At 46.2% G+C, this 15,849-nt stretch overlaps 1 protein-coding gene across 25 annotated transcripts in view; it reads left to right on the plus strand.

The window, feature by feature from the left end:
• Positions 1-15,849, plus strand: part of DAB1 (DAB adaptor protein 1) — a 1,085,079-nt gene that overhangs the window by 764,635 nt on the left and 304,595 nt on the right. For 2 of the 25 annotated variants that reach the window (XM_023626405.2, XM_070245380.1), the window contains exon 1: positions 13,014-13,223. The gene's annotated coding sequence lies outside the window, so the exon portion shown is untranslated. 25 annotated transcript variants of the gene reach the window in all.

Genomic DNA, 15,849 nt, shown 5'->3' on the forward strand with positions numbered 1-15,849 from the left:
TGGTCAATGGGCCAAACGCTCCATCTAGAAGGGAACATGGAAAATCTCGAAGTTTAAGTCATTTTCTCGAGGTTAGATGAAAGCAAAGTGACTCCAGTTTCAGAGGAGCGCTGGAGCCCGAAGCCCACCTGTGGACGGCAGGTGGACACCCTCACGTTGTACTCGCATTGCTTGCTTCCCTGGAACTGTCTCTTTTTAGAGTAACTTAGCCACAATAGGATTGGGAAGGCAAATGTGACGCTTAAAAAAGATCCTAAAATGCAACCTAAAACCAAATTAGAATAGGCCTTGTGGATTAGCTATGCCATGTCTTTCCTTAATGCCAATCATTAGCAGAATTAAGGATGGGCATTAAATTATGGCTTAGACAACAAAACATCTCTAGGAATGAAATTACCATTCAACTTACATTTTCAGTGAGATCTTGAAAGCACTTAAATAAAATGAGTCTGAAGGACGCTTTGATGCTGGGGGCTCTCCCCTCCGGAAGCAGAGTGGGTCATTGGGAGGATGATGACAGGAGCATGGTAATGGCTGTTATCTCAGACAGCATGTACAAATTAGAGTTTACAATGCTCTTTCGTATCAGTAGAATCTTAGCAGATTAGAATAGGAAGGGATCAGAGACGTCATGTAATACAATCTCTTCATCTTTTGGGTGAGGGAACCGGGATTTTTTTTTTTTTTTTGGTGCTCTAAAATCACTTCAAAATGCCTATAAATCTACAACTACTATTATTTCAAAATAGCTTTGATTGGAAATTATTGTATTTGATTACAGATGTTTCTTACGCATCATTTTGAAGCTGACCGTTTATATTTTAAATCTGTATACTAAAAGTTGAAGTACGAAAGGCAACCAGGAATCTTTTTTATTGAAATACAATTGACATGTAATATTTTATTAGTTTTTGGTGTACAACATAGTGATTTGATATATGTATATATTATGAAATGATGACCACAATCACTTTAGTTAGCAGCCATCAGCATACATAGTTACAATTTTTTTTCTCCTGATAAGAAGTTTTAAGATCAACTCTCTTAGCAATTTTCAGACATACAACACAGTATTGTTAACTACAGTGCCGTGCTGCGCATTACCTCCCCAGGACGGGTCTTAGAACTGGAAGTTTGTACCTGTTGACCACCTGCACCCATGACGCCCACCCCTGGGGAACTGGGCTATGTTATATGATGGCCATGGCGGGACTATTTTGCAAGGTCGGTTGGGCAGTTCTTATTCCCACTGTACCAGGTGAGGAAGCTGAGGACTGACGATGGGACGTGTTCGGGCTGTTGTGACACAGTGCAGTGGGACTTTGCCACTGTCCTGCTGACCCCAAGTCCTCTCCTGATTTGAATAACCCGCCTTTGCTGCCAGCTTCACCTGCTCAAGGGGGCTTCCCTGACCTTGAACTGAATTAGCCCCTCACCTTTCTGCCTTTCCCCGTCACTCTCTCTCCTTACCCTGTTTGATTGTTTGATGTCATTGCTCGCGTCATTACCTTATGTTATAGAAGGCATCTATCTTGTTTTAGTTGTTGGTTTCTCCACCAGAATGTGAGCTTTGTGGCCTTCATCTGTTTTGTTCACAACTGGAATCCAAGCACCTGAGGCAGTGCCTGGCATACCACAGGCGCTCAATAATGACCTGTTAAATGATTGAGAAATTGAAGGAGGCAGGTGGTGGTTCAGATGGTCTGAAATAAAGAGACTTAAAAACAGTTCACTATATTTTGAGAACTTGACATGTGGGCCAGAAAAATGGTCTATTCGTTTACTCTGCTGTAACCTCAGCTTTTCATTACGTCATTTATCCATTGAACACATATTTCGGAGAGCTTGCCGTGCTCTAGACACTGTTCCAGGTGCTGGCAAGCCACAGCCACAAAATAGGTTAGAAATTCTTGTCAGAGGGGAGCTTCCATTTTTGGTAATTGAGATGACAATAAATAAAATAAAATTTATAAATTTGTATCTGCATGTATATTATAATAGTTAAAATATTAGTAAAAAAGCAAAGCAGAGCTAAGAAATGTGGGGGTTTCATTTTACACAGGGTGGCCAGAATGTCTCTCTGAGAATTGAAGTTTCAATATTTGATGAATGGATGAATATTTAATCATTAATTGTTTGTTGAAAGGATGAATGTTTTAAAATACTAATTGTTTCTGCATCTAAACACCTGGGAGGTAGCATTCTTGAAGTAAAATGTGGAGAAGGCTTTTGAGCTCGTACCTATGAAATCAGACTGAAGCTGGAACATTACCTGGCGTGCGGCTTCCTCCTCTGTCTTGCTCCCTCCTCTGTCTGCTCCCTCCTCCCTCCCTGTGCCCCTGAAATTGGTGAGAACTGCCACCCCGGAGCTGGTTATGACAAAGCAGGGATTTCGATGTCACTCAGGCCACATACCCCCTTTAGCAAGTGAAAGAAGGCCACTGGGCAGCCATGTAGCCTCAGGTCCCAGACTCACTCTTCTGTTCCATTTTCTAGCTCTCTCGCGATCTTGGGCTGGTTTCTCCCCTCTCCCTCTCAGGGTTTGAGTTTTAAATGATGATGACCGTGTCTACAGCAGCCATGTTTCTAAAAGGCCTGCTAGTTCCTGACCTACAGCAGTAGCTCCACGAGTGTCAATTTCTGTCCCCTTTCTGTGTCTGTTGTGCATTTGCTTTGCCCTTGCTGTCGAGGGATGGGAGTGCATTGCAAGTGCGAGGGAGCAGCGGGCCAGAGTCCTTTGCCTGCAGGCCGGGTGACACTGCAGGGCCGTGATGCGTGGTCACCCCTCAGCTCAGCTCAGGAGTGATGGCTCATTTTAATCAGATGTTAGACGTTATGAAGCCTCCAAGTAATTACAGTTATTTTTGCCTTAAAATTGAACTGCTGTTATTAAATTTCTTTCATTAAATCTTTTTTTTCCTTTGGTAGTTACAAAGATTGTAGAATTTTTGAATCAGATGCCTGAGCACTAGACCTCACTTAGATAGAAGCTCTTATTATTTAGATGCAGGAATGAGTCCACATGGGTGACAGTGCTGACCCTGGGCTTGCTGGTGATGGGGGAGCCTCGATGGCAGGCAGGGCTCGTGGCCTCTCTGCTGGCTTGAGCTTACCCCTCTTCACCTTGGCCCTGTGCTGGTGCTCTGTTTCCCCTTCACGGGGTGCCATCATGTCCATTTCTTCTGAGGCAGTTATTTTATTTTTATCCTTCAGATGAGAAAATAGAGGCTCAAATATATTGTTATTTGTTCACCCCAAACCATTTAGAGTGGTGTGCTATTGGCTAGACGCTGTCCCCGGAGATTAGACGGTCTGTGCAGACGCCCCTGCCAGTAGGAAAGGTGGATCCAGAGGAGGAACACAGCCCCCCAGGCCCAGCTCAGTGCTCCTTCCATCACACTCTGCCGAAGTGTCGGGCAAAACTTAGGACCCACTGAGAGTCTGAACTGTATTATTATAATATGATTATTAATGATAATGGTAATAATCACCCTGAAGAAGATTGGGCTCTAAGATAATGCAGATGTGCCAGGAACATGTGGGTAAAGAAGACTGTCTGTGTCTCTGCCCCCAGGACGTGCACATCCTGTCAGGGTGGCATATGACGGGCATGAAACAGCAAGTGCCAGCTGGCTGCTGACGTGGGAGGCGCCATGCCGAGGGATTTTCATGCACTCTGTACCGTCCCCCAAAGGCTTATGATGACCGCAGTGTTCGCCCCATTTTACAGATGGTAAAACAGAGGTATCCTTTTCTTCTCTAAGTCACCCCAGGCCCCGTAGCTCGTAGGCGGCACAGCTGGGTCCGACGCAGGTTTGTGTGTCTCTGAGACCGTGACTCAGCGAAGCTCTGGTGCTTCTGGGAGGCACTCAGTCTCAACAAGACTGCAGACTGGGACGATGCCGCCGTGACCCACGTACATCGCTGTATGCGACCGTTTGCTGGAACCGCCTCTGACTTTCCCCTTGGTTCACTGGGGTGACCATGGGAACCTCTCATTTGACAGGCTGCTGGGTATGCCTAAACTAACAGCATTTGAGCTAATTGTGTACAATTTAGCATCCCCAAAGCGCTGACAGTCCTCATTCAAACCAAGTGTGAAAGTTTTTAAATTAGCTTTCACAGTTTGATTCACAAGCAGCAAATGCAGAATGGCAGAGGATTAATTTTTGCAGCCGCCACCGCCACGGCAGAGCTGAAGGCGATCTCAGCTCATTTCCTTTAACAGTTAGAGAAGAGGCTGGGCAGAGGCAGCGTTCTTGGGGAATGACGTTCTAGAAGAGATCTCAGTGCTGTGGTTAACATGAAAAATCAGAGACGCAGCATGGAACGGCACGTGTGGGGAGCAGGGACTTCGGAACTGGATGGTCCTGGTTCTGTTGCATCTTGCAGTTTGTTGTTCTTGCAGACTGGTTGTGTAAATTAGGGCTGGATAATTACCCTTCTTTAGCCTCACTTTGCCTCACTGTAAATGGGGATAATATTTCCAAATGTCTGAAAGGCTTCTGGTGAGGGTGAAATGATGCCCCACATCATGGTTCGCCACAGAGGCTGGCATGTCAGAAGGATCTCAGTCGATCAGAGCTGTTGCTATTAGTGTCATCCTTGATCTCTGTTTTCGTGCAAACAATAGTCACTGTCTTAAGTAGGAATCTTTTTCGGTAGGAAATATTGAGCATCTGCTGTATGCCAGGGCTGGGCCCATTGCTGGAGATGAGGAGATGACAAAGCACACTCCCCCCGTGGAGGAGCTCTCATGTCTGCAGGGGCAGACCCATAAAAACATCCTATAATACAGCATCGTGCGTGCGGTGCGCATGCAGAGGAGGAGCTTCTGATCCACCTCGGAGGGAGTGGCAGTAGAAAGCCTTAGGGAGAAGCGGGGTCTCAAAAGATGCATAGGATTCAGCCAGGTGAGAGGGTTTGGAGTTCCAGGCAGAGGAAATAGCCCACGCCAAAGGCAAAGAGGTGCGAAAAGCAAGGTTCCTTCTGGGTGGTTCCACGTGGTTGGAGCAAATTATATATGAGCAAGTAACTCAACCCTGCCTCAGTTTCCTCGCCTGTAAAATGGGCATAAGGATGGTACCTGCCTTCTAGGGCTGTTGTCAGGGTAAAAGGAAGCAAGTCAAATAATATACTTGCCATAGTGCCTGGCACAATGTTCCAGAGAATGTTCTCGATTAACACTGAGTAGTGCTGAGCCACGTTCCACAAGTGTCATTACCTAAGAGCTTCTCGGGACTTTCACGGTGTCGGTGTGTGTTCTGTCCCAGCGGCAGGGGCTTCTTACACATGGCGTTCCCTAAACCTGTTTGACCACTGGATGGCTGGGGGACATGTCTTTTTAGTGGGTTCTTGGTAATAATCTTTTCTCAGGACCTCGGTACTCCAAGGTTTGGGAATGCTGTAGTTAGATACCACAGATGAGATCTGTTTTCTTATTCTAAAAGAAATTAACCTAGTTGAGAGTCTAACAGCTCCAAAAAAAAAAAAAGAAAAGAAAAGAAAATCCAAAGAGTTTTCTCTCTCTCTCTCTTTTTTTTCTTGTTTAGGGACCCCTTGTTTCATATATATATATACCAATGCTTAGCGTTTGATTAAAAACCCACTTTTAGAGGGGGTACAGCCTAAAGGGTTAGAAGGACTCTCCCTTTGTTTATTTGAATTCCTTTCTGATATTCACGTCAAGCTAACAGTTTTATTGTCCAGGCGTCTGCGGGCGTGGGGAGCACAGTTGACAGATCCACAGAGCACAGAAAGAGTCCTATGCCTTGTTTGCTTCGCACTGAAACCACGGTTTGCTGCCGGCTGATCTCCCAGCTGCTTGCCAGCCGAGTGACAGCATGAGCCAGGCAGACTGCCTTGACCTGAGTGTGGGGAGGAACTGGGGGGGAAGGGAGTGGGGCGTGGGACGCAGGGAGCCCCCAGCCAGAGATGGAGCATGGAAGTTGGGAGCACACACTCTGACTGCCCACATCGGCGTCTCTGGCGCTCACCCGCTGTGTAACTCGGGAGAGTTGCTAACCTCCTCAGGCCTGATTTCCTCCTCTGTACCATGGGGGTGAAGAGCAGTAGTCACCTCGTGGAGCTGCTCCGTGTTACTCTCTGAAGTCTTAGAACAGTACCTGGGCACAGGAAGCGCTGTGAGTGCTGGCTGCCAGGTGAAACCCAGCTCTGACTCTTCCTGAGCAAATTAGGCAGCTCCTCTGAGCCTGTTTCCTGTGATCAGCATGCCCATCATCAGAACTGTTGGGAAGATTAAAACAAGTAAACTGAGCGGGTGCTCAGGACGTGCCTTGGCCTGGAGGCCCTTTTCCTAGTGCAGAGTTTAGGTGCCGGTGTTGGACGGATTTGTTTACTAGCTAGGAAGCCTTCTCCCCCGCTCAGAGTCTGTGCTTCTGCTCCTCAGCGCCTGCGCCTTGGGTGGTCGTGAGGAATAAACGGTGCGGTGCATGCACTTAGCACAGGCCGGACATGAGACTGATGTTCCATACATGTTGCCTATTGTTCCACACTGAGCCTGGCTGGCCAGGCAGAGCCTGCATGCTGCAGCCTCCTCTGAAGGAATTGAAGCAAATGTAGATGTGTCTCCATGTAGCTTAGTAAATGGTTACAGTGGCTGCGTTTCCACGGTGGCCGCACGAATCAATACAGATGGCTACCCGATCAATTCAAGTACAGTGCATCTGATAGACAGACTTTACGGGCCGTGGCCCACAGATGCAGAGGCTTTCCTGAGCCACAGCAGCAGGCTGGATCTGCACTGTTTGCTCCTCCTTAGATCCAGGGTGCTCATTTTCCAACAGAGAACACATGCAAATTGACAACAGGCGCATGCTTTTAAATGTAATCAAGCATGAGTTGCGTACAAGCATAATTTGCCTCAGTTCATGTCAGGATTTCCAGAGTTTTCTGATATATATTTTTGTTTGGGGTTTCCTCTTTATGGAGAGGGGCTTAAGGCATATAAGTGGTGTCTTACTTGTTATTCCCATTTTCAGATAAATCAAATGAGGGTAAGGTTGCAGTAATGTTGACTGTGCAAATCCCATTCTACTTAGGGGAACTTGAAGGGCACAGGGATTTTGCTTCTGCTTTCTGTCATCTTCCAAACATGCCTGAGTGACCAGCATCAGAACTTTCCGTCACAGGACAAATCTGTTGCATGAACCCAATGCATCCTAGGACCTGCTCACTCTCTGCCACTCCCACAAAGCTCCAGAGCTCTGCCTCCATGGCGTCCATGGGAAATTAGTTAAGTGCTGCTTCAGAATAATATATCTGTTACTTAAACATTAAAACCTTTTGATGACACTTAACTTTGTGGCACTAAATGTCATTTGTCATAACTAGATTGTAAGGGCTATGATATGGGATCATATCAATTTTTTAATCCAACACATATTTCTAGTTATAATTCTTGAAAACTCTTACAGTATCTAATATGGTAGTATGCACTCAGAGTATGTTCGGCAAATACTGGTTGGATTTTGATTAAAAGGTGACTTCTAAAAAATGGGATTATTAGCACCTTAAACATAGCAGCTCAGTTAGCATGTCAGCCTGAGGCCGCGGGTCTGTAATCACTTCTTGTGGCGCCCACATTACTTTCTTAAGTGTACCCTTAGAAATTGCAATTTAGTGGTAAGAACATAACAGAGTGCTTTGTTAAAGGCTTTGAAAACAGTTTATTAAAGAAAGAAGTCATATTTCTTCCTAAAGTCAGTCAGAAGGAGAAGGGCAGAAGGCTTCTTGTGACGGACACGTCCTGAGTAGGGACAGTGTGTCAGGCTTTCTCAAGTGCCTTCTCTCATCCGATCTTCTCTCAGCAGTAAGCTGTTCATTATCCCCATTTTACAGATGGGGGAACTGAGGCTTGAAAAAGGTAAGTAACTTGGCCAAGATAACATAGCTTCTCAACACTGAGAGTTTATAAACTACTTGCAAAGATATACTGCATTTGTTGCTTTCACTAAACTTATGAAGTGGGCATTCTTAGTGACTATAGTTGCGCTAACAGAGCTGAAGTGACATGAACCTGTCGGGGGCGGGGCTGTGACTAGTACCAGTACTGGGGTCCTGAAAGAACACTGTCGCATTAGGGTACGCTGAAGCAATCGTGTGAAGAGCTGCAGGCTTAGACGGGGTTCCGGCTTACTGTGCAAGGCGAAGCAGGAATAGATGCCACATATGTGTTTAGCCAGCTCCTTTTGCCTACATAAGGTTATATTAGATCGCAACCTGCTTCTAATTTTTGAAATGAAATTTTCAGAAACTACGCCTTGTATCCAGATGCTTGGGTTCACGCTACTAGACAGATATTGAGAATGGCCAATGCAAGGAGGGGCTGAAATGGTAAAGAAGGACACGTACCTATTGTTTTTATGTACCCACAGCCACCATCTGAAATGAGCAGGTGGTCTTTGTGTCCCTGATTGTATTACAGGATTTAAGTTTTTCAGCTAGAACTCTGTTTCTCTGAATTGGGACACAAGGACTGCAAGTAGGGAAGGGGGATAGAGAGGGAGGGAAAAGAGAGAAGAAAATAGCATGAACAGAAAGACCTTGGAGTCCTGGAAGTTCCTGGGGGAACATGGTGGCTCTGGTCTGTCGTGGATACTCGTGGGAGCCCAGGCCGCGTGAGGACGAGCAGTGTGAAGACACCCTTCCTTCCTTCCTCCTTCACTCGCTCGCTTGCTTGCTCACTCACTCACTTGTTCGTTAGCACCTGCTCGTGCAATAGAAGCGCTTCACTTGCTGAAGATACGGCAGTAAATCAGGCAGGCTCTGCCATGCTGGGTTTACATTATAGTTGGGTCTTTGCACAATAAGGAAAATAACCTGCAAGTTACGTGGTATGTTAGAAAGTGTCATGGAGAAAACATCAGGGGAGACAGATCGGGAGCATAGGGGATGGGGTTTGTAATTTAAGTAGATAAATCAGGGGAGGCTTCCCTAAGGAAGTGACAGTTGAGCGAAGACTTGAAGGAGGTTGTGGGTGTCTGCTGTTGTGAACCCCGAGACAGATGGAGCAGCAGATGGGAAGGCAGGAGCGTGCTGTGTGTATTTGAAGAAGCCCAAGGCAGCCAGTGTGCCTGGAACAGAGGAAGGGAGGGGGAGAAAGGTGGCCAAGGAGGCCAGAGAAATAAAGGGGTCAGGCAAGAAGTTCATAGAGAGCTTCATAATATTCTAGAAGAATCTGATGCTGTTTTGAAAATTATAGAGGAGTCGGAGCAAAAGTGGAGACTACAGTGAGGAGACTGTTGCAATCACCCACGAGAAGGATGTGGTGGTTTGCAGCAGTGTGAACTGTGCACTTGGTGGGAAGTATGGATTCCAGAGAGTCGTTCAAGTGCTTGTTGAGTTGGTGCTTAGGTGCCAGGCACTGAGATGCAGGACACTGAGTAGCTGGAGAGCCAGCATCCTTCAGGGGTGAGTAACACACGCCGTGTGAGGATGCTCCTCAGAGAGACTGATGCTGGAGAGGAGGGGCCGTGCCACGTGGGAGGGGGAGGCTGGCCTTGAGGGCTCCAATCCTGCCTGCCACATGCTGGGAGGGAGCAGCGGCAATCCTTTAACCTCAGTCTGCTTTCTCATCTCTAAAATGGGAAAGTGATATCTATTTGTAAACTTTTGTTGTTGTTGTTAGTGCTGTCTAGTTGATTATGACTCCTGGAGCCCCTGTGTCCAGCAGAGCACAAGCCGGCCCTGTCTTTCTGCACCATCCTCTCACCTTCCGGTGCGACATCAGACAGTGCTCCGCTGCTGTTAGTAGTTTCCATGACTGATTTTTCAGAAGTGGGTGGCCAGGTCTTTCTTCTTAGTCTGTCTAGTCTGGAAGCTCCACTGAAACCTGTCCAGCCATGGGTGACCCTGCTGGTACTTGAAATGCCGGTGGCAGGGCTTTTATGCATAGCTGAAGCAACACACAGCTGCCAGAGTCTAAGGAGCGATGGACGGGTGGTGTGGTTCCCTGACCAGGAATCGAACCCTAGTCATGGTGATGAGTGTGCTGCATCTTAACCACTAGACCACCAGGGCTGGGTCTGTGTATTTACTACACACATAAATAACAAATACAAATTGCTTAGGGAAATTATCTTAATAAATAGGGTATACATAGAGGTAACATCTAGGGACTTGTCAGTGGCTGAAAAGTGATATGGTTATGAGCCCAGATTCAGAAGCCAGACCTCCCCCAAACCGTATAACTGTGTAATCATGGGCAAATGACTTAACCCCTCCATGCCTCCTTTATAAAATGGAATTAATGTGGAAGCATGTAGAGCAATGCCTGAGACACAGCAATCAGAACCAGCCCCTAGTGGTGATGTGAGTTCCAAGGAAGTTGTTCAGAACATCCTCAGATCATTAGCATGTTTGACCTGCATTATATGTATTTCCAAGGCATTTTTTTATTTTAATGTTTTCTGAATCCAGATTTTACCTAAATGGTCAATTTCAATGAAACCAAATACTTCTATTTAGTTCTTGGGTTACTCATCTCATGCATTCGAAGTGTCTAGTTAGCTTCCTCTTGGATTAGCTGTTTTTACCAACAGCTCTGAAAATGCATTCCAGCTTTAGAAAGGAAACGACAACAGCTGTAACAGGGTCTTAGAGGTTGTATAAACTTGTCTTACTTGAAGCTAATGTGAAAAATGTGGAGAAAAAAGTAACAAGGGGAAATTTGGAAAATTGGGCAATGATGTTTAACCAAAATGACACGTGCATCTCTGAACGTAAGTGCACGACTGCGTTAACGCCGCGCCGGCAGCCCGCCTCCCTGAGCTTCATCTCATCGCCATGCAGCGATGAGGTATTGCTTTGCTTGTTGAGTTTTTCTGCTCGCAGATGCCAACAATGATTATTTGTAATTTCAGAAATAAAGATGCTCAGAAGCAACATCTGTGATTCCATATTTTTCTGTGGGATTCGAAATGCATGTCTTATTCCTATCTATAACCGAGGAGTATTTGCAGTCAAACATAATTCCTGTGTACTTGATTTAGCTCTGGGCCAGATTGACTAAAAGGTTTTAAAATGATGCCCATGCTCTCAGCATCTACACTATGTGAGTTCTCGACCTTTTAATCCCCATTTTCTTTAATACAAATAAAAGAGAGTTTATCAGTTGATTCAGATGAGTGGGAGTGTGCCATGTAAATTTCAAGGAATTATGCGCTAAATTACAGTTCCCATTTGGGGGCTTAAATATTATTCTCCACTACACAAAACTGGCACGGATTTTATTTTAACTGAAATGGCACACAGTGGCAGGCAATTATTTTTGTTATTGTATTTCCTATCCTGGCCTCCAGAACCTGAGGACAATGGAAGGGGATGTTCATTTATTATCTGACCTCCTGAATTGTTCTTGAAATGCAATTTAATCCTCATATCAAGCAAAGTCTAATGCTGTATTTGCCAGTAAAATAGTCATTTGCATTTTTTATTGACAATACAAATTGTGTTTAATCAGGCAGTCAGCATGTTAGCATTTCCGAATGATTGAAGACCCAGTTTTGTTCAAACTACATCCCATTTGGGGTCAAACGTATTTTGTTCTTTTTAATTAGCAGAGCACATAAAGTTGTATTTTAACATTGTGGGTTTTTTTAGATTGTCCAGGTCCTCATAGCTCTATTCACTTGTCTCGAGAAGAAAGCCAGGGAGCTCCTAAGTTCTTGAGTTGACACATTTAACAGATTTCAGCTCAGCTTAGGAGAATAGTTAGAACATATTTCTACTAACTTCTTTGACTGCTGAAAAGACCTTTAAGAGGTACCATAGCCAAGCTAATGAGAAGCCTAGCTCCACTTTTACTCCAGACGACCCCAGGCAGGTTCACCAGTCCTGCCTCAGTTTCCTCATCTGTTTAGCGGGGACGATACTAGTGTTTACTTCACAGGGTTGTTGTGAGTAAGAGTTAGTATGTGGAAAGCTTAAAACGTTGTCTGGCCTATGGGAAGTGCTATTATATTTGCTACTATATTATCATCATCATTGTTCTTATTAATGGCATTTCCTCACAGGGTTAGTATGTGGATTAAGTCAATTCGCATTTGTAAAGCACTTACAAGAAAGCCTCGCACACAGTAGGTCCTGTAAGTGTTTGCTATTATTTTTATTATTGGTCATTTATTAAATGCTCACCGTGAGTAAGGCATTATGTCAGGGATCCTTGTAGCAGCTTGCGAGGGAGGAGGAGTGATTAACTTCTTTACAGATGAGGGAAAAATCTCCAAGTGGTTACAACGCTGACCCAGGGGAGCACACCGAGTGACAGCGTCAGGACGTGGGCATGGGCGTTCTCCCTCCAAGTGGATGCCCTTTCACGTCTGTGCTTCCTCAGCCCTGTGCTCAGGCCTCGGGGTCCTGAGCTTGGAGTCCACTCCAGACAGGCGTCCTCTGAGCAGATTCCAGGCTCTCCCTCACACACACGGCTCCGCAGCTTAGTCTGGCCTCCATATTCACCAAGGTGACCCTGGCCGGACCGCACTGCCCGACTCACACCCACCGAGGCGGCTTCCACTTGGCCTGGTTTCCTTCCTTCGAGGGAACAGGAGTCCAAGGCCTGAGGACCTATTTCTGTTTCCTTCCCCCACCCCATGCTCCAGCTCTACGACCCCCATCACTTCCTCCTCCAATCCCCCTCTAGGCAGTATGCCCAATACAACATGCATTGCCAATCTAAGAGGACAACGGTGATGATGGTGATGGGTTCCAGCCTGTTCTGGAGTAGACATTCAGTGATAATTGAGAATGTCAAATCTGGTTAGCTTGGTCCACATAGACACAGGATATAATATAACAAACATTTATTGAGCGCTTACTACATACCAGAACCCTTCAAAGCAGTCAGCTGTTCTAAAAAGCAGTAACTGATTAATTCATCTAATCCTCACGGCAGCGCTAGGCAGTCCGTGCTAACCGTGTCTGCGCTCTGCAGATACGTCACCGCGCTGCAGTCGGGGGGGGGGGGGGGGGGGGGGGGGATGGGGGGCGGTGATGGGCGGGACCAGCTGAGCCCTCCATGTTTAGTTCCTCATTTCTTCTTCCCTGTGTTGACTCGTCGGTTAAGCCCAGTCCCCCCAGCACCGCGCCACGGGGGGCGACACACATGAGAGGAGGAATAAGGAGGGGAGGAACAAGTGCTCGTTGGGCACGTGTGTGCCAGGCATGGTACCCGTGTTGTTGCATATCACGTTGACAACAACCTTGTAAGTTCAGTGTGCCCGTTCTTGTGTTAGAGATGAGGATGCTGAGAACCTGAGCCGTCGAGTGATGTGCTTTACCTTATGCTATCCTGTGGCCGAGGAGGGATTTGATCCCAGGTCTGTCCAGGTGTGAAGCTCCGACTTTCGCTTGGGTTTAAGGTCTTCCCTTTCTCCCTTCCTCCAGCTTTAGGACTATGGTGATAAACAAAATAGACAAGTGCCTGCCTTAAAGAGGCTTACATTCTGGACAGGGAGTGAATCAGTAGACAGATAGACAAATAAGCAGATCATTACAAGTGTGAGGGAGATGGATAGGGTGAGGTGAGAGAGAGCCCCTGATCTAGGAAGCAGGCACTTTACTAGGGTCCTCGGGGTGACCTCTTTGAGGTCCAGAGGATGGGAAGGAGACAGCCATGCAAAGAACAAGGCAAAGAGATGGAACAGCAAGGGCAACAGCACTGAAGCAGGAGAGAATATGGGATATTTAAGGAACAGAAAGAAGAGTAGTGTGCCTGGTGGAAGGCAGGCAGGGGTCAGATCAAGCAGGGCTCCGTGGAACAGGATAAGACGTCTGGAATTTATTCCAGCTTCCATAAAACTTAGAATAAAATTAGCCGTGTGACCTTGGGCAATTGCTGTATAGCTCTGAGTCTGCAGTTTTTAACCTGTTAGATGTAAGTATAATCCCCGTCCGACATATATCTCGGGAATTGTGTGGACACTGCATGACACAAGGAGACCTAGTAGCATTCTTCATAAGCCACAGAGAAAGATATTTACCTGGTGTATTTATCTGTGTAAAAGAGGAGAAGCTTTGGAAGATTGATCGTATAACAAAAGGACCCTGAGCATTGGGCTTCTTGATGCCCAGTCTCTCAGGGACTGGTAGGAGTGGTGGCAGTAGTAATAGTAATAATGACAACAATAATAAATACTGAATAAGCTCTTACTGTGTACCGGAAACTGAGCAGTGCTCTTTAGATGCGTTGTATTTCATCCTCACAACTGTGTGAGACACAGACACTGCCATTCCCATCATTTGACAGTTGGGGGACTGGGGCACAGTGAGGTTAGGTCTCTTTATCCATGTGTTTGGTTGTGAATGACAAAAATCTCAACAGCCAGTGACCTGAACAAGTAAGATGTTTATTTTTATTACATAAAAAGAAGACCAGAGTGAGAGTAAGCTTGTGCTGGTAAATCTGCTCAAGAAAGTTCTCAAGAACCCAGGAGCCTCTGCCTTTCCAATCCATCGTCCTTACTATGTGGTTTTTGTTCCTCATGAGAGCAAAGTAGCTGCTGTAGCTCCAGTTTTCTTGCCTCAATGCCCAGTCAGGAAGAAGGAGGAGAGCCAAAGGAGAAGAGCAATTGTGGGAAGAATGAAAGCCTTCAACTTCTGAGGCTTTGCCTCTTTGGGAAAGGGAAACATTCGTCTGCATCTCCTCTGCCTCCAATGGGGGAACCTGACCGACCCAAGCTGAAAAGGAGGCAAGGGTGTGGAGTTTAACTTTATAGTCAAGTGGGCAAAGGTTACAGAGAAGGGTGTGGGAAAGCACGTAGTGAGTGAGGCCCCCGTCGCACAGCTAGTAGATGGTGAAACGTATTTCAGCTGAGTCATTTTGACTCCAGAAATCGATCCTTGACCCCGGGGCCATAGTGTCTCCCTACTGGGGAGAGGCTTGGCAATCTTGACCAGTTGTTTAACCTCTCTGTGACGTTAACTTTTATTCGTAAAATAGGAATAACAAGAGATTTAAATAATAGGGTTGTTGGGAAGATGAAACAAAATAGTGCTCATAAAGCAATTGCCGTAGTGTCTGGCACAGAACGAGTGCATACCAAATATATGTTAGCTGTTCTTCCTGGTGTATTCTTATTGTTCCTATTGTTGGCAGACAGTTTCTCTGCCAGCATTTATGGAGACAGAGTCAAACAAAATACAACCCAGCCTTGCTTTGTGGGGGCTTACCTGTTTATACTGGTTCATAAATAATAATTCATAATGTTGAGTTCAGTGATGGAGCGAGGGGCAGCATGGATGAGGGAGGGAGTAAGATTCCTTGGGGGTGAACGGGGAGAGATGGGTAAGAGTGAGGGAGTCAGGGAGGCGAGCGTGGGTGTTTACAGAGAGATGATGCTCTTTAGATGGCTAAAGAGATGAGGCTGGGGGGCCGGCCTGGTGGTGTAGTGGTTAAGTTTGCACACTCTGCTTCGATGGCCCGAGGTTCACAGGTTCAGATTCCAGGTGTGGGCCCACACACCACTCATCAAGCCATGCTGTGGTCGTGTCCCACATACAAAATAGAGGAAGATTGGCACAGATATTAGCTCAGGGACAATCTTCCTCAAGCAAAAAGAGGAAGATTAGCAACAGATGTTACCTCAGGGCCAATCTTCCTCACCAAAAAAAAAAAATAAAGAGAGAGAGGAGAGAGAGATGAGGCTGGCTTCACTAGGAAGAGGAGAGGGAAGGATACTCCTCACAAAGGGAAAGCATATGCCTTGCAGGTGCTAAGCCATCGAAGGGTCACACTGCATGGTCTGTTGGGGGAACTACAAGTACTTCCAACAGGCTAAAAAATAGTGTGGGGGGCAAGGCCAGCCAGCCGGACATGAGCAAGATTCCTGA

This window comes from Equus caballus, chromosome 2 (genome assembly GCF_041296265.1).
Source record: "Equus caballus isolate H_3958 breed thoroughbred chromosome 2, TB-T2T, whole genome shotgun sequence".
NCBI lineage: Eukaryota > Metazoa > Chordata > Mammalia > Perissodactyla > Equidae > Equus > Equus caballus.